General features: G+C 35.5%; 1 protein-coding gene and 1 non-coding gene across 2 annotated transcripts in view; one reads left to right on the forward strand and one right to left on the reverse strand.

Annotated features, from left to right (window-relative positions):
• Positions 1–8,379, forward strand: part of LOC134807785 (formin-2-like) — a 499,018-nt gene extending 490,639 nt beyond the window's left edge. Inside the window, exon 7 of the mRNA XM_063788893.1 lies at positions 8,292–8,379. The gene's annotated coding sequence lies outside the window, so the exon portion shown is untranslated. The remainder of the gene's footprint in view (positions 1–8,291) is intronic.
• Positions 8,380–15,305: 6,926 nt separating this feature from the next.
• Positions 15,306–15,370, reverse strand: LOC112208270 (small nucleolar RNA SNORD78). Its single transcript, XR_002942684.1, has one exon. It is a non-coding gene; the product is annotated as a small nucleolar RNA SNORD78 (small nucleolar RNA).
• Positions 15,371–19,312: the final 3,942 nt, after the last annotated feature.

Below are 19,312 nucleotides of genomic sequence, written 5' to 3' on the forward strand. Positions count from 1 at the left end.
AGGCATGGGTAGCTTGATGGGGATGGCATTGAATCTGTAAATTACCTTGGGCAGTATGGCCATTTTCACGATATTGATTCTTCCTACCCATGAGCATGGAATGTTCTTCCATTTGTTTGTATCCTCTTTTATTTCCTCGAGCAGTGGTTTGTAGTTCTCCTTGAAGAGGTCCTTCACATCCCTTGTAAGTTGGATTCCTAGGTATTTTATTCTCTTTGAAGCAATTGTGAATGGGAGTTCACTCATGATTTGGCTCTCTGTTTGTCTGTTGTTGGTGTATAAGAATGCTTGTGATTTTTGTACATTGATTTTGTATCCTGAGACTTTGCTGAAGTTGCTTATCAGCTTAAGGAGATTTTGGGCTGAGACAATGGGGTTTTCTAGATATACAATCATGTCGTCTGCAAACAGGGACAATTTGACTTCCTCTTTTCCTAATTGAATACCCTTTATTTCCTTCTCCTGCCTCATTGCCCTGGCCAGAACTTCCAACACTATGTTGAATAGGAGTGGTGAGAGAGGGCATCCCTGTCTTGTGCCAGTTTTCAAAGGGAATGCTTCCAGTTTTTGCCCATTCAGTATGATATTGGCTGTGGGTTTGTCATAGATAGCTCTTATTATTTTGAAATGCATCCCATGAATACCTAATTTATTGAGAGTTTTCAGCATGAAGCATTGTTGAATTTTGTCAAAGGCCTTTTCTGCATCTATTGAGATAATCATGTGGTTTTTGTCTTTGGCTCTGTTTATATGCTGGATTACACTTATTGATTTGCGTATATTGAACCAGCCTTGCATCCCAGGGATGAAGCCCACTTGATCATGGTGGATAAGCTTTTTGATGTGCTGCTGGATTCGGTTTGCCAGTATTTTATTGAGGATTTTTGCATCAATGTTCATCAAGGATATTGGTCTAAAATTCTCTTTTTTTGTTGTGTCTCTGCCTGGCTTTGGTATCAGAATGATGCTGGCCTCATAAAATGAGTTAGGGAGGATTCCCTCTTTTTCTATTGATTGGAATAGTTTCAGAAGGAATGGTACCAGTTCCTCCTTGTACCTCCTTCACAGCATTTTTAAGTATGTTCAGCAGTGCATATTTTAAAAGGTAACCTATCTCCCTAAATCCAAACTCTCTTTTCTTTGTAATGTAGTCTAAACTATGTTAAACATTTTAATTCAGCAAATAAATCATATTTGCTCATATTTAACAAATCATAAATTAAAATATTTAGGGTTTATATATGAGCATTGGACAATCTCCCATTCTAACTTTTACCTTGAATAATTTCTGAAATGAACACATTTCTTGTCTTTTAAAAATATTTTATCTCGTCATCCAACTTGAAATAATTTTTATAATTTAATCTTGTGTGTGAAAGACCCTTTCTGGTTTTGAGTCAACAAAAAGTTAATAAAAACATTTTTTGGGACTTTACTAAGTTGTGGTTAAAAGTGTTACTTAGGCAAGGAGTCAAGTACAGAATCTTGAAATCTCGTCGTTTCAAGACGGTAATAGAATGTGAAGCAAACATTATGGCTAATAACAAAAATACTTCAGTGAAACTGAAAGTAACAGAAATTCTACTTCCACAGGTAACCATCATTACCAAGTTATTGTTTGTCTCTACAGAATTTTAAAGGATATATTTTTATACAAATTGTATTATATTTTACACGTCTGCATTTTAACTAACATACGTATCATATATCCATTCCCATTTTAAAATGTAAAAAAATTCCTTTTCCTTTGGAATATATGCAATTTTCCCCCACTGTACACATATACTCATACTCCAATTTATTTAATCTATTCATTATTCATTGACATTTAGGCTGTTTCCAGAATTTTTTCATTATAAGCAACATGGAGCATACATAGTGGGATATACATTTTTGTACACTTGCACTATTCTTAGCCTAAGATAAACTTTCAGAAGTGGATCAAATTATATTCAAACTTAAATTTTGGAATACATTACCAGATTGCCCACTGGAAAGCATGAAACATTTTACACAACCATCTCTATAAATTGAATTTTTATCTTCTTTAACCCTTCCTAACAAGAAGTATTATAAATCTTCCTAATCGTTTTCCATTTAATATTTTGTTTTAATTTGCATTTGCATGTCTAACGGCAATTTGTGTTATATACTAACTTGCTACCTGCCCAATTTTCTATTTGGATGATTTTATTTTTCTTTTTGATTTGCTAGAATATACTGACTTTTCTGGTCATATGTTGCACAAATTTCTTTTAAAATATATCTTTTGTGTGTAGTGTATATAAAATGTGTATGCTGTCAAATCTCAAAAAAACTTTCGGTACTATTAATTTGATCTTTAATCAACTATTTAGATTTGATTGAACAACAGATGATTGTAACAGCATTCCAATATCAAAATGGAACTTGGAGAGGGTTGGGGAGTTGTAACGAAAACAGTCCTGGAAGATAGTATTGTTTAATCTTGTGTAAAATACTTCAACCTCTCTAAATCTCAATTTCTGTATTTGTAAAAAAAAAAAAACAAAAAACCAAAAAAAAAAAAAAAAACCTAAAACAAAAATCGAGAAGAATAATGTCTACCTGTGTAAAGGGATATTCTGATGATAAAGTGTGCTAATCTATATGTTAGAAATTTTTTTACTATGTGAGACAATATTTAATGATCTCTTTAATTTTATTTTTTATTTTTTATTTTATTTTTATTATACTTTAAGTTTTAGGGTACATGTGCACAACGTGCAGGTTAGTTACATATGTATACATGTGCCATGCTGGTGTGCTGCATCCATTAACTCGTCATTTAGTATTAGACATATCTCCTAGTGCTATCCCTCCCCCCTCCCCCCACCCCACAACAGTCCCCAGAGTGTGATAGTCCCCTTCCTGTGTCCATGTGATCTCATTGTTCAATTCCCACCTATGAGTGAGAACATGTGGTGTTTGGTTTTTTGTCCTTGCGATAGTTTACTGAGAATGATGATTTCCAATTTCATCCATGTCCCTACAAAGGACATGAACTCATCATTTTTTATGGCTGCATAGTATTCCACGGTGTATATGTGCCACATTTTCTTAATCCAGTCTATCATTGTTGGACATTTGGGTTGGTTGCAAGTCTTTGCTATTGTGAATAGTGCCGCAATAAACATACATGTGCATGTGTCTTTATAGCAGCATAATTTATAGTCCTTTGGGTATATACCCAGTAATGGGATGGCTGGGTCAAATGGTATTTCTATTTCTAGATCCCTGAAGAATCGCCACACTGACTTCCACAATGGTTGAACTAGTTTACAGTCCCACCAACAGTGTAAAAGTGTTCCCATTTCTCCACATCCTCCCCAGCACCTGTTGTTTCCTGACTTTTTAATGATTGCCATTCTAACTGGTGTGAGATGGTATCTCTTTGTGGTTTTGATTTGCATTTCTCTGATGGCCAGTGATAGTGAGCATTTTTTCATGTGTTTTTTGGCTGCATAAATGTCTTCTTTTGAGAAGTGTCTGTTCATGTCCTTCGCCCACTTTTTGATGGGGTTGTTTGTTGTTTTCTTGTCAATTTGTTTGAGTTCATTGTAGATTCTGGATATTAGCCCTTTGTCAAATGAGTAGGTTGCGAAAATTTTCTCCCATTTTGTAGGTTGCCTGTTCACTCTGATGGTAGTTTCTTTTGCTGTGCAGAAGCTCTTTAATTAGATCCCATTTGTCAATTTTGTCTTTTGTTGCCATTGCTTTTGGTGTTTTAGACATGAAGTCCTTGCCCATGCCTATGTCCTGAATGGTAATGCCTAGGTTAACTACTCTGTTTATATAAATCTAACAGGTTATGGCACCTAGCTATCTAAGCAGTAGTTTGAAGAACCATTATCTTTATTTCTTGTCTAAATGAGGTTCTTGTGATCTTTTAGGACTTCTGTGGTTTCCCATGATTCTTAAATATCACTGGCATCACAACTATAAGTTATCTGAATACTTAGGATACAATTCGTCTCCATATAAAGAGAAAAATTTTCATAAGGCTGCTGGGAGCTCTCACTACCTCCTCATCTTTTCTGAGTTTCAATTTTCCCCTAAAGACATTTATTCTCTCCTTTACAGTTTGGTCATTATTCTCTTTGAAAAGGCAAAATAATTTCATTTGCCTTTTGTTATTTGTTTACCCTGCTTTCCAGCAGTATGATTATCTACTACTGTTTTTTCTTGCTTTGGACATAGTTTCAGGCACCCTGTGGTTATAGCTGATAATTTTTTCTGGCTTCCCCTAATGTGGGGATTTAGCTTTCTGAAATGAATTCTTATGACTTTTTTTTTTTAATTTCTCTCTCTATCTTGCTCTTCTATATTCATTTTAGGTTATGTCCCACTTCCCATCTGCCTTAGTCCATTCGGGCTGCTATAAAAAATCCCATAAACTGGGTGTCAACAGAAATGTATTTTTTATAGTTCCAGAGGCTGAGAAGTCATGATAAAGGCACCTACAGCTTTGGTATCTGGTGAGGGTCTACTTCCTGGTTACTTTCTGTGCCCTCACCTCACATGATGGAAGAGACAAATGAGCTCCCCTGGTTCTTTTTTACAAGGGTACCAATCCCTTCATGAGAGCTCCACCTTTATGCTCTCATCACTTGCCATAGATCCAGCTTTCTAATATCATCACATTGATGATTAGTTTCAACATATGAATTTGGGAGAGATATAAGTATTCAAATCATGGCAACATCTATCCAGATTTAGTGTTTCAAGAGAATGGACAGCCAAGATAGATTTTACTAGTATCAGAGACCACAGAGAGAATTTTCTCACTCAAGACAATGGGAAATACCAAAGCTAAGGAAGAAACTATGGGAAGAAGGAAGCCAGAAAGAAGATGTGGAGTTGTATAACCAGTGAGCTGAAAGACTTGGTGAAGTCAGCAACCAAGGATGTTAGAGTAAACACAATAAGGATAAAACAAATCAATTATGAGCAGGCCGGGCTTGGTGGCTCATGCCTGTAATCCTAACACTTTGGGAGGCTAAGGCAGGAAGATTGCTTGAGGCCAGGAGTTTCAGACCATCCTGGGCAACATAGCAAGACCCCTTCTCTAAAAAAAAAAAATCATAAAGGGCTTAATGGAGGTCAAGAAAAATTGTATTTGTTGCCTGCTTTTAAAGACTGGCTGAAGCGTGGTTGGAAAATGAATAAATCTTACATTCTTGTTCAGATTCTGACCTAGGATTCCCCTAGATTCCCTTTGGAATTCAGTGGTTTCACTTCTGGATTTCATTTATCGTCTTCTCAATATGGGCAGGGCTGTTAACAGATCAATAATTCAGCTTCGTGAAAATCTAGGTTTTGTATATTTGAGTCATGAGGTTAAGTATTAACAGAAAATTAATAATCCCTTTGAATTTCCATGTATTAGCTCTTTCATAGGTCATTGTGAGTGTATAAAGAGATGTTCTATTTAAAGAGCTCTGGTCTTTTGCTGGGAAGATGGAAGGGAATTTAATGAGCCCTTGCTGTATGTTGGTATCAGGGCAATGGTGAAAGAACTCAGCTGCAGGCTAGAAAAATCAAATATGCCCAAGTGACAAGTCATAGGGAATTACTACATGGACAGATATAATCTGACTCCTATACACCAATATAGAAGGAATTAGCATCTTAATAATAGTTAGTCCTCCAATCCATGAACATGTCCATTTACTTAGATCTTTTAACGTTTCTCTCAGTAATGTTTATATAGCTTTTGCATGTTTTTCAGTAGATTTATACCTAGGTATTTGATATTTCGATGCTATTGTAAATTATGGCTTTTAAAATTTTATTTTCTAATTATATCCAACAAATAGAAACAAATTATCCAATGACCTTCATAAACCCACCTATTAATTCTATGGATTTTTCTGTAGATTTAAAAAATTTTATGTATATTAAATTGTCAACTATATAAAGTAGAGTTTTAGCATTTTTTTAGAACTTATATTTTTTGTGGATAAATATTTTGGGAGATAATTTGCATTAAATTTAGAAAAAGACATAGAGCATGAGGGTCCTGGAATAGCGCTGGCAATAACTAGAACTCCTAGTAAAGTGTTTCAAAACTCCTAGTAGAACCCTAGTAAAGTGTTTTTCTCCTTGCTAAAGACCATAGGAAAATGTGGGTGGTGTATGAGAAATCATACAGTCGTCTCAGAAATGTCACCGTGTGGATATTGATGGTGGTGTTTCATAGATCCGTGGGCCTCCACCTGTATAGTAATACATTTGATTCAGCCAGGTTACAATAGCTAATATTTCTAAGGAGTTGTTATGTTCCAGACATAATGTGCTTTAAATTTTAATTCATATCATCAAAACAATCCAGTGAGATATAAATGATTATACTTTCCATTTTACAGATGAGAAAGCATAGGCACAGGGAAGTTAAATAACTTTCCTAGGATTACACAATAAGAGAGTGAACCATTCTTTTTTAACAAATTGAGATGCTGTTTTTCTAAAACTTGAGTTCTTAACCATTGTGTTTACTATTTCCCATTGGTCTTCTAGGTCATAGCATATTCACAAAGCTATTGCATATCCCTTAATCTACTCTGAAGTGGGTATATCCAATAAATGATCAAATAAAATTCACAATACCACTAAATGGCAAAATCCAAGGTACAGTGGGTACGTAAGACAAACCCCAGTGCTTGTCTCACTATTGATAGGCTACTTACTTTTCCTAGTTATCATGTTACTTGGACCAACACAATGCACGTGACTTGCCTCATTGCAATAAAGACAAGGCTAACAGCATACCCAATAACGGGAATAATCAACCAGCATGTTTAGAGAGGTAGCTTCATGAATATTCCACCATACCACCCTAGTGGTATGTCCAACATGCATGTCCAACATGCATTATGTTGGACAATGCATTTGCCAAAGTGGCAACAGCATGACCAGGTCAGATTTATTGCATTGCACAGCCCAGGAGCCACCAGTAGATGTCTTCAAACTCACATAAACCAAATATTTCTTAGAGAATAATTCACTTAACTATGAGAGCTACTTCATCACTCAGTGGCTTCCAAGATTGCCCTCTGAGTTAAATCTATTCTTCTGAATCAATCTAATTTAGCTTGTTCCACGTTATCTTATTAGACCTAACCGGTAACCCTGGAGGCCTCAAAATTAGAGGTTTGCAGCATCCTAGTTGGTGAGGTTGTCAAACATAGCAGAAGTCATGTGTGACTCTAAACATTTTGCCTGCCAAAACCTGTAGTTTTTCACTCTGGAAAGATTGTACCAATTCTAAAAGGAAGATTGTTAATTTTGTAAAAATATTAGCCATTTTTATATAGCATTAATATTTCCCACTTTCAACTATTTAGTATCTTGATGACAAGTGATCCATGTTTTAGCTGTGAATAGTCATAGATGAACAAGCCAAAGTACCAATAGCCAGTCCACAATTTTCAAATTTGATGTACTAAATTTTTTTCTTAAAGCACAAGGTTCTTCTCATAGCCCATTAAAATGGTATATAAGGCAATAGCTAGGTAATGGTCTATGAGGATTTAGAGAAGAAAGTGAAAAATAAAATACCTCCTTTTTCTTTACAGTGTGTGAGTAAAACACCTTACCGTAAGGTGTTTATTTGCCAATAAATTGATTAACTGCAAGCTGTACATGGCTGTTTTAAACAGATATTTCAAAAGTAGACTCCAGAAAGTAAATGAGTTGAAAGAGATAATGGCAACTTACCCTGATTACACATTTTGAAAAGATTAACCTACACTGCACTGACATGCTCCACTGTTGAGAAAAAAAGGTATGATAAATGATGGCAATGAGCCTTCTACTATCATGTATATATATATATGATATGATATATATGATAGTATTATATGTAATATATAAGAATTATATATTATATATTATAATATATAATTATAATATAGATAATATAAGAAATATATATTACACACAATATATAAGAATTATATATAATATATGTAATATTTATATCACATAGGAGCAATTACTGTAAAAAGAAACAGCTGTGAGCATTACCCCTTTTCTACCTACAAAAACAAAAAAGCAAAAGGAAAAAGGTGACTGATATAGTTTGGCTGCATCCCTACCCAAATCTCATCTTGAATTGTCGTTTCCATAATCCCCATGTGTCGTGGGAAAGACCTGATGAGAGGTAATTTAATCACAGTGGTGGTTCCCCTCATGTTGTTTTCCTAATAGTGAGTGAGTTCTCATGAGATCTGATGGTTTTATAAGGAGCTTTTCCCTCTTTTGCTTGGCAGTTCTTGCTATGGCCATGTGAAGAAGGAAGTGTTTGCTTTACCTTCCACCATGACTGTAAGTTTCCTGAGGCCTCCCCAGTCATGCTGAACTGTGAGTCAATTAAACCTCTTTCCTTTATAAAACTACCCACTCTTGGGTATGTCTTTATTAGCAGTGTGAGAATAGACTAATACAGTGACTATTTACTTTGAAATAGTGTAGTTGTCTGACAGGTTTTTCCTGCCCACTGTGCAGACAAAACCAATTTACTGAGACCATGGTCTTGCAGTAAAGAAAGAGTTTGATTAACACTAGGCTAACCACAGAGAAGATGGGGGAGTTATTATTCAAATCAGTCTCTCCAAGAAGTCTGAAGATAGAGTTTTAATGGATAATTTGGTGGGCAGGGGCTAGAGAATGGGTACTGCTGATTGGTTGGGGATAAAATCATAGAGGTTCTCATGCACTAAGTCTGCCTCTGGGTGGGGGCCACAGGACCAGTTCAGTCATGAGTCATGGATTCAGGTGGGATTGGTCAGTTGCCAGAATGCAAAAAAGCATGAAAAACTTATCAAAAGACCAATCTTAGGTTCTACAATAGTGATGATATCTATAGGAGCAATTGGCGAAGTCATAAATCTTGTGACCCCTGGTCACGTGACTCCTAAGCAGTAAGGGATTAAAGAAATTATGCCTCCATTTTAGCAGAGTTCCAATTCCTCCCATAATCCTAATCTCATTGCCTTTCATAAATTTTCAGTGCCTGAGAAAAAAGAATGTTAGTTTTATGGAAGCAGTGCTGTCATTCATGCTTCAAAAGTAAACCACAAAATAAGTTCCTCCATGGTTAGCTTGGCCCATAACCAGGAATGCATCAGGATAGCCAGCCTATGAGGCTAGACGCAAGATGAAGTCAGCCATGCTAGATTCTCCTCACTGTCATAATCTGCAAAGGTGGTTTTAATCACTAACAGAGATAGAACATCAGCCTAGATTGACAGGGTTGGGCTACATCCAGGACACACTGCTTCCCCCAAGTGCTAGTTCTGGGAGAACATGGTACACTTGTTTAGCATCAAGCAATTGTGATTTAAATTATTGCCTCTTCTTTCTCCTGGAAAGTGGCAATTAATGCAAAGTGAGAAGTGGTATGCTCTACTGCAAATTAAAGGAACAGAAAATTTGAGGATAGTAGAGGGGGAAAAAATCTCTGGTTCTTAAGTTTGAAGGGAGGAGACAGGTATGGGAGTTGAGAAAACACTTGAGTCAGGAAGGGAAGAGAAGAAGAAATTAGTTTTTGTTGTGGTTTTTCCTTTGCATTTGCAATGTTTTAGTAGTGGGCCTATGACTCACTGTGTTAAAGACCATTCATATGTATTCTCAATTAATATCAAGACAGCTTTGGGGGTCACACATTAATATTCCTATTTTACAAATCAGTAAACAGATGTTTGGTGATGTTAAATTCCTTGCTGGAGATAAACAATTAGTTGATGAAGGAGTCAGAACCCAACCTATGTCTCTCTGGCTCCAAGTGCAGACTGCTTCCATTAAGTATATTTGTTGCAGGAAGTAGAAAGGATCACTTCACTGCCTAAGTCTTGGTTTCCTCATCTATACAGTTGGGTAATAAGATGGATCTGATTGTGTTGTGAGAAGTATTTTGGAATGGTCCATGGGAAAGACTCAGGACAGGGCATATCACAAAGCTTAGTGCATGACAGTTGAAAGTTTGCAGTGATTGATTGCAGCAGAAGATTGTGGTTAAACCTGTGGCAGGTGCTTTGTCAGGAAGTAAGACACCTTCTGGAGCATTGCATCTTCTCTTTGTCAGAACCACAGACAATAACCCTGTTTGCAGGCAGTCATCTTGAAACCATGTTCGGAATTACTCCGAAGAGGAAGAATACGAGAGAATATGAATGAAATAGAGGAAACCCATCCCACTACTGGAAAACCAGTTTAAACCGCTTCCTGATTTGGCTCAGTGCTGTCACTCTAGAGGAAGGATTTTAGTGGAGCACGTATTCTAAAACCGGATTATTTATAGCTACTACTCAGCACCGCCTACTGGTAAGCTGACAGAAAACAGAACTCAAACTATGCAAGGCTAAAAAAAATTGAGCACATTAGTTTGAAAAAGTCAAATTGCAGTAGGGAAATGGTTACAAGAGACACTGTGCATCAACATAATAGAACAACACATAGACCCTATAAGATAGAATCCACAGAAACATGGAGTTTGAAATAGTGAATATAAAGTTAGATTACAATATTATAAACAAATATGCCAAACATGTTTTCATGGAATTAAGAAGGGAGAGAAAGAAAAAATACACCCATATTGATGAATTTAATTTTTTTCTTTCAAATTTGCTATTTTGTACATTAGTCACAAGCGTATTCTTCAAAAATAATCTGTAATAGAGGACAATTGTACTGAAATGTATTCAATAGATAAATAGACAAAAATAGAAGTGATCATATATCTTATGTACATTACATTATTTTTTCTCTCCAACTTTCTATAACCTTATTTTTTAAAAGTAGAGACTTGTTTAGATTAAAAAGCTAAAATATGCACACAGTAAACAACAAATCCAAACTTTACTGAAGTTATGTAATATAGTATGTCTCCCTGAGCCCTAGGATCTAAATCTAACGCGCAGAAATGTATCAGGCTTAGAAGTTCTTGCTGATACTTCTAAAATGTTTCTATGAATATACAAATGTGTGTGTGCATGCAAGCAAGCACGTGTTTGTGTGTGTAATATATCAATTTTTTTCTCTCACATGTGGGACCATATTAAACAGGTTGTTGTGTATTTGTCATTTTGCTGAAAATTGTGTATTAAAAAGGCTGTCTTGTAGCTGTGTCTTGTTCAGGTGTCTCTAAGACTTCCGTAAGGCCATTGAAGCATGTCAACCTTATATAAAAGGTTGGCTAGTACAAAAAGATGATGAATTTAGGCAACAGAGCTATATTTAATAAATGCCATTTTTAGGATTCATGTCGAAAGAATTGGCGAGTTCTTTAAATTTGGTTTTGTTTTTATCAAAGAAATACTTGCATGGAGTATCACTGATCAAATAGTTCTGCAAGGCTCATAGCCAAAATAAGTAGTCCTTTTACTGTACTTTGCGAGTCATACAAACTCCCATTCCTCAGAGGAGGTAATTTTTATCATTTAAAAAACTTTTCTAGATTACATACTTTCTTATTTCTATGTAGGATGCTTGTGGGCAAATTTTACATTTAGTGAATTTTATGGAATATCTGTTTCTTTTCTACTGTGCAAAATGAAGACTCGTGAAGCATCTTTCAGCCCTCTTTCCAAACACACAGGCACATATTCTCTAATACAATCAATAGAGTTACATCAAATATGGCTTGATCAATATTCAGTGTGTGGACCCATTTGATCGTATATATATTATCTGCAGATGGGACTTTTTATGACTTGAGAAAATCTGGATTTACACTATTTTATGTAGAAAAGAGTATTTTATTTCTTGCTTTCCTGGAGTTAATAATTACCTCTTTTTAACCTTTGCTTAGGTTTCTATCTACCTATTAGTAATTTCTTTCTAAATTCTCAAACATTTGAAAATCTTCTCTCTATATATTCAAACACATCAGTTCCTTCCTCTTTTTTCCCTTCCTTCCTTCTTTCTTTCTTCCCTTCCTCCCTCCCTCTCTTCCTTCCTTCCTGCTTTCATTTCTTCCTTGATTTCTTTTTTCTTTTCCTTTCTTCCTTTCTTTTTCTTTTTCTTTCTTTCTTTCTTTTTCTTTCTTTCTCTCTCTCTCTCTCCTTCCTTTCTTCCTTCCTTCCTCCTTTCCTTTCCTTTTCTTTTCTTTCTCTTTATTTTTTCTCCTTCACTCCTCCCTTCCTTCCTTCCTCCCTCCCTCCCTCCTTTCCTTCTCTCCTCTCCTTCCCTCTCCCTTTCCCTTCCCTCCCCCTCCCCTCCCTTCCACTCCCCTCCCCTCCTCTCCCTTCCCCTCCCATCCTGTCCTCTCCTCAGCTTTGTTCTCTTCTCTCCTGTTGCCCTACTCTAATTTGAATGGGCCTGTGGCACAACTGTCATTCTGCAAACTTTCTACAGATTTTCCCGTGCTAGAGCACCTGGATTCTGTGTCTTACACTTTTTTGACTTATGCTTTCATTTGGGGAATAAATTGTTTAGGAACTTCCAAAGAAAAGGTGCTTGAGTGTTTTTGTTTTTGTTTGAAATTTGATAACCTGGCTGAAAGGAACTTCTAGATCATAAATCATTTTTCTCAAAACTTTGAAAGCAATGTACTCTTGTTTTCTAGTTTCTAGTGTTTTCATTTTTACTTGTTTTTGTTTTGTTTAGAGATTTCTGAAGCACTTTTGACTTCTTACCTTGTGCATGTGACCTCCTATTTCCTCTTGAAGTGTTTAGGATCTTCTTTTTGTATTCAAGGTTCAGAAATTTCGTATTTATGTGTCTCAGTGTGGTTCACTCTTTATTCTTTTTTGCAAACAATATGGTGGGTCTTTTCTTGAAATATTTCTCCAACAATTGTACTTATTCAATTTTGTTTATCTTTTCTCTTTCTAGAATTCTCTTCTTTTTAAATTAGATCGCCTGAACCAACTTCAGAATTTTCTTCTCTCCTTGCAGTTTCTTCTTTTCTTTCTTCTTTCCTTTCTTGCTTGTTTTTTGTTTTTGTTTTTATTTTTTTCTTTTGAGACAGAGTCTTGCTCTGCCACCCAGGCTGGAGCGTAATGGCATAATCACTACACTATTTGTAAACCTGAACTCCTGTGTTCAAGCAATTCTTCTGCCTCAGCCTCCTGAGTAGCTCGGACTACAGGCACACACTACTGTGCCTGACTAATTATTTAAAATTTGTTTGTGGTCTCACTATGTTGCCCAAGCTGGTCTCAAACTCCTAGCCTTAAGCAATCCTCCTGCCTCAGCCTCCCAAATCTCTGGGATTACTGACACGGGCCACAGTGTCTAGCTTCTTTCTTCTTTCTTTTACTTTTTTTCTCTTTATTTTCTTCCTTCCTCCATCCCTCCCTCCTTTCTCTCTCTTTCTTTCTTTTTTTCTTCCTTTCCTTTCCTTTCCTCTCCTTTCCTTTGCTTTCCTTTCTCTTCCTTTCCTTTCTTTTTTGTATTTTGGGTCTTTTTTTGAGATTTGGTCAATTTTCTAAAATTTCTACTGAATTTTTATTTTCCTTTGGCATGTTTGTATTTTATTTCAAGAGCACTCCTTTGTTTTCTAAATGTTCTCTTTTGTGTAATCATCTCTTCTTTCATGGAAGCAGCAACCTCAATTATTTCTCTGAGCATAACATGGCTGGGTTATTTTTCCCCTGCTAATTGTATTCAGCCTTCCACACTGTCTCTATTTTCCAAGTTTCTTTGTGATTTTTCCTATCTTTTTTTTTTATTTTGATCTCTGTTATCTTAGGGACTTTTCTCAAATGTGTGGTAATCCATGACTTTAGTAGTGAGCCACTAAACTTGATTAAAGGGGGGTGTATGTGTAAGAGAGAGAGGAAAATATGTTTGTTGAGATTCATTATGGGTAGGTTTGTTTGTGCAGCTTATTTAGGAATTTCTGTCGGTATCTGTGGATCTCTCCTCTTAAAATTGTTTTCCCAGAGAATAAACCTGTAGTATTCTCTGGGGCAAACAGAGAGGGATAGTTCTCATACTTTAGGGTACAGAAACAAATTTTATCTTTACCTTCACCGTCTGCTGTATCTGATATTTCTAAACCCAGAGCCCTTCTGTTCTATCTCTTCAGTAATTAAACTTACAGTCCTATAAAGTGGTGGGGGTCTAGCTGTTCTTTACAAAGACTTGAATTTATTAATTCATTTCTTCAACAAATATTTACCAAGTGCTTACAATATGCCAAACACTGTTTTAGACAAAATGGAAATGTCTGTTTTCAAAACAAAATACTTTGCTCTTGTGATTTTCATCCCCAAGGGAACCCTGACTTTCAGAACTCGCCAGTGTCTGCAAATTCTAAACTTTGTGTTCTGTAATGTGAATTGGCTTGCTTTATTTATTTATTTTTAGCTTCTTTGCATATTCTGTTTTCATTTTTCTATTTGGTTTGTTCAATGAGAAACCACTTGCTCATTTGCTTTTCAGGTCTAAAATTGGGTTGCTGCCATCTCCTATTCAATTCTTTTGTCTTTTGGGTTTATTTCACACGTTTTTGGTCATTTCATGGGATTTAGGGAGGATATAGAGGTAAATGTGTATGTTCAATCTGCCACCTTTGTTAGAAGCACCTGTGAGTAATTTAGCCCAAATAAGCCCCAGCATCCTAATTCCTTTGTACCTGTGATGTGCTTGGGTAGGCCAGTATGTCAACACAATTGGGAATTTGGACTGTCCTGTATTAAAAGCCATTTCTGTTACAGGCTGACCCTGTCTGAAAAGGTCTTCTGGCATCAGAATATGCACCTAGTCTGTGCTACTCTTCTTGCAGTTACTGTGTCCTCTGACAGAACTGCTATTCCTTTTCTGGCCAGACCTCAAAGGACCCAGATAATCTGTATAGCCTCAGTAAGTCTTTTGGCTAAGCCCCCTCACAATTTTTTTCCTCTTTTGGTCTTTGGAAGTTTCAATAGGAGGCAGCATACAAGTTTGTATTTTTATCACTATTCTGTGCATCTGTGGTTTGGGGGGAAGAAATAGTCACTTGTCTAGAAGAGAAAGGGCATTATTTGTTCTCATCTGGAATGAGAAAATTCCTCTTGAGCAGTTTACCAGGGTTGCAAGCAAAAGACGACAAACATATTCTACCACCCTCTGGAAACTTTTCATGGTGGTAGAATTTGTGGAGCTGAGTGACACAGGCTCTCTATTGTAACTCACCAAACTCAAGATGCTGTGACTAAAACTCATGCTACTCCTCAGTGGTTGGCATGTCTTAGTTCAATGTCAATTTTGTTCCAAGAGATCAAAACCATACATTCTTACGTGAAATCCTTACCATCAGAGTATTGTTTAATGTCTTCTCATTTTATGATAAGCTTTTATTCTTCAGTATTAAATTGGTCTATATAATCATTTCAGGTCAGATATTTGAGCAACATCATTACAGAGAAACTTTGATTTTCCATAATTTTCAAAATAGAGCCTGGTTCCAGAGCTCACAGAGAATGAGGGTTCCTAGGAGTTCAGCCCTGAGTTGCTAATTTCTATTTTGACATTAAACCTGGGAAATGCTTTTTAGACTGTCTTGAGAAGATTTCGAGGAAGGAGAAGAAAGAGAATTCAATCTTTTATTAAGCCGTTAAGCTGGTTTGTGAATTCTAAACATGTGGTAGGAAAGGAATGAAGAAAGTTAGTGCTTCTGACCTTCTTATTCCTAAAAATAGTTATTATGTGAATAAAAAGTTTACCATCCTGAAAATAAATATTTCAAAGGGAAGAAAATGTCAGAAGATTTCGAGACTATGAAAATTAGTTATGTGAATACTAACATTAGAACTCTTAACATTGGCATAGCACAACATTACCTGACCAACTCTTTGGCATCTCTTTAGATTTCTATCACACTGTATTGTAAATTGTCTGCCCCTATAGACTTTATTCTCAATAAAGTAATAAACCCTCATGTATACTTCCTTGAAAATGTCATGCTACCTAGAACATATTTGAAGTATAGTAAATATTCATGACTATTTACAAAATGACTGCTTAATTATTTTTACAAAAGATAAATAATGAAGACATCTGCTGTGAAAGGCACAAGGAAATGTTGAAATGAACATATTAATTAATTATTTATTTAGGATGTACTTGTTGAATGCCCACCGTGTGTCATGTATTTTGATAAGCTCCTAAGAGTATTTAATTCGGGAGATAGAGGTGGCAATGCATTCGCCAGATTACAATCGATTGGTGAAGACAAATGATTAAATAAATAAACACAAAAGTGTGTTAAATGCTATAGTGGCAGAATTATAAACAATTTAGATGGCATTATGACTGGGACTTCTAATCCAGATGTGGGAAAAGAGTCCCAGGTAAAGCTGCTACCTTGAATGATGAATACGAGCTGTCCACAACTTCTAGTTCCAGTATTGTTAAAGGAGCTAGTATTAGATCTAACTGATTATCTAAGCAACTATAAAACTAGACCAATTATGTGAAGCAAATATTTATAGCTATTGGATAGCAGCCATTGTAAGGCTGAAATCCTCTTGGGAGTGTAGGGGAAGCATTCTATTTGTCATGGCTTTCTGCCTAGGGCAATGTCCGATGCTTGAAAGTAGGAAGAACTCTCACTGGGTAGAGTAAAACAAGAGTTTGGTGTTTGGGGGCTGCTAACATGGTTGGAATTTGTGGAGCATGTTGGCAGGTGGAAGGTAGCCATAGGCCTCACTACCTATAAATCTGAAGAGGAGTTATCCTCTGATTCTTGGGGTGCAAAGTGAAATTCCATTAAGGCATAATAGCAGGATGAAGGGCCGACAGCTCAGCAGAGATTTCTCAGCAGACATTTCCACAAAGATCATGCCCGAAAAGTTGTGTAGATGACAAAGTTTTGACTCAACTAGAGTCCAGACTCCTCAGTAGCTAAGCCAGGCATTCAGTTGAAACCCTCAAACAGGCATGCATTTAAAGTAAAGATCTAATGCTGACTACTTTATGCTATCTTTGGCAAGTTCTTTACTCTAGAACTAAGGGCAAAACTGAAACAAACTCATCCTTAAAAAGACAAAAAACAAGGCTGAAGAAAATAAAACAATCCACCTGTAATCAAATGCCTCCAAAGCAAAAAGATAGCATAATCCACAGTCTATAATATATCATCCATAATGTCCAGCATACAAAAACAGAAAGTACTAGACAAGCAAAAAGGTAGGAAAGCATTGCCCATTTTCAAGAAATAAAAGAGCTTATAGGAGCCAAGCCACAACTGAACTAGATGTTTTAATTATTGAACAATGATTCTAAATACCTATTAGAAACCTGTACATGAACTTGGAGATGAACAGCTAAGCAACTGGATGGGAAAGATGTCAGCAGAAATAGGAAGCTACCCCTAAAAAGAATTTTTTTAAAAAGAAAATGCCAATCTTATATATTTCAGAAAATAGAAGAGAAGATATGTTCACATTTACTTCATAAACCAGTACAATCTTGACAAAGGTGTTAAAAGGAAAAAAAAATATGCATCTGATATGGTTTGCCTATGTGTCCCTACTCAAATCTCATCTAGAATTGTACTCTCCATGTGTTGAGGTAGGGACCTGGTAGGAGGTGATTCAATCATGAGGGCAGTTTCCCCCATGCTATTCTCCTGATAGTAGGGAAGTTCTCATGAGATCTGGTTGTTTGATAAGTGTCTGGGATTTCCCCTTATGGCACACTATCTCCTGCTACCGTGTAAGAGGGTGCCTGTTTCTCCTTTGCCTTCTGCCATGATCGTAAGTTTCCTGAGGCTTCTCCAGCCATGCAGAACTGTGAGTCAATTAAACCTCTTTTGTTTATAAATGACTCAGTTTCAGTCAGTGTGAAAACTGACTAATGCATCATCATTCCAAAATTCCTTTATCAATATTAGCAAATTAAATTTACCAATATACTTGAAATCATGATTAAATGAGTTTTATCCTAAGAGAGAAAGACTAGGTTAACATTCATAAATCAATCATCACCATCTATCAATACACATAATAAAGAAGAAAACACAATCGTCTCAATTAAGAAAAGTTATTCAATTAAAATTCAAAATCAATTAGCTATAGAAATGATATTAGCAAACTAGAAATAGAAAGAAACTTCCTTAAAATGACAAAGGTATTTATGGAAAACCTATAGGGAATACAGGTAATAGTATATTTAATGATGACAAAGCAGATGACAAAAACTTTCCCTCCTATATTTGGGAAGAAAAAAGTTCCAATTTTACCATCAATGTTTTAAAAATACTGTTCTGCAGGTCCTAGCTAGTACTAGGAAAAGTAATAAGAAAAGAGGAAAAAAGAAAGAAAGAATGAATGAAAGACGAAAGAAAGAGCATATATAAATAAAATGAAAAAAACTATATTCCCATAATGACATAATTGTGTGTATCAAAAATGTAAATCAATGCCGTCTATAAAGAAACTGCTAGAAAGGATAAATTAACTTGGCAATATTGCTGGATATAAAGGATATAAAGTAAATGTAAAAACATCAATGCATGTCCATAGAATAGTCCCCCCAAAACAAACAAAATCTGGAAACCCAAATTTAGAAAATTATTATTTATAATAGTTTCAAAAATTAAAAATGCAGGAAGATATTAACAAATACGTAAAAACTCCATACAACAAAGTATAAAAACTTGTTTGATAGTTTGAAATTAAAGATGTTCAAAAAACCCCAGAAAAATATGTTAATTTAAAGATTGGCAAACTTGATTTTATTGAGATGTCATTTCTCCTAAATTTATCTATAATTTCAAGACAATTCCAACAAAAATTACAGCAGAATTTTCTGCAGAAATTGACATGTAGATTGAAGAAACTTATTTAAAAATGAAAACTTCATTATGTGGCTCTTGACTAGCCAACACAATCTTGAAGGAGAAACACAAAATTGGAGGATTTTAGTACCAGATTTTGGTACATATTGTAAAACTAGAATAAGTAAGACATGATGCTGTTGGAGTTAGGATAAAAAAAAATACCAATAGCACAAAATAGATATTCTAGGCCTAGATCTCCACACATGTAATCGGCTGATTTTTGTCAAACTTAATCTGAGAAAGGAGATTATTTTCAGTAACTAATAGTGGAACAACTAGATAATTATATGGAAAAACTTGAAGTTTTCTTATATCACACACAAAACAGTAATTTGAGATGGTTCACAGGCCTAAATGTAAAAGTTAAATCTATAAATATTCTATAATAAAATATGTTCATAAGTTTTGGGTTGGAAAACATTTCTTAGGTGAGATCAAGCGTCACTAATAATAAACAGAAAAAGTTAATCGGACTTAGCTAAAATGTAAATATTTTGCTTATCAAAAAACAATATTGCAAAA

Source organism: Pan troglodytes, chromosome 12 (assembly GCF_028858775.2).
Source record: "Pan troglodytes isolate AG18354 chromosome 12, NHGRI_mPanTro3-v2.0_pri, whole genome shotgun sequence".
NCBI lineage: Eukaryota > Metazoa > Chordata > Mammalia > Primates > Hominidae > Pan > Pan troglodytes.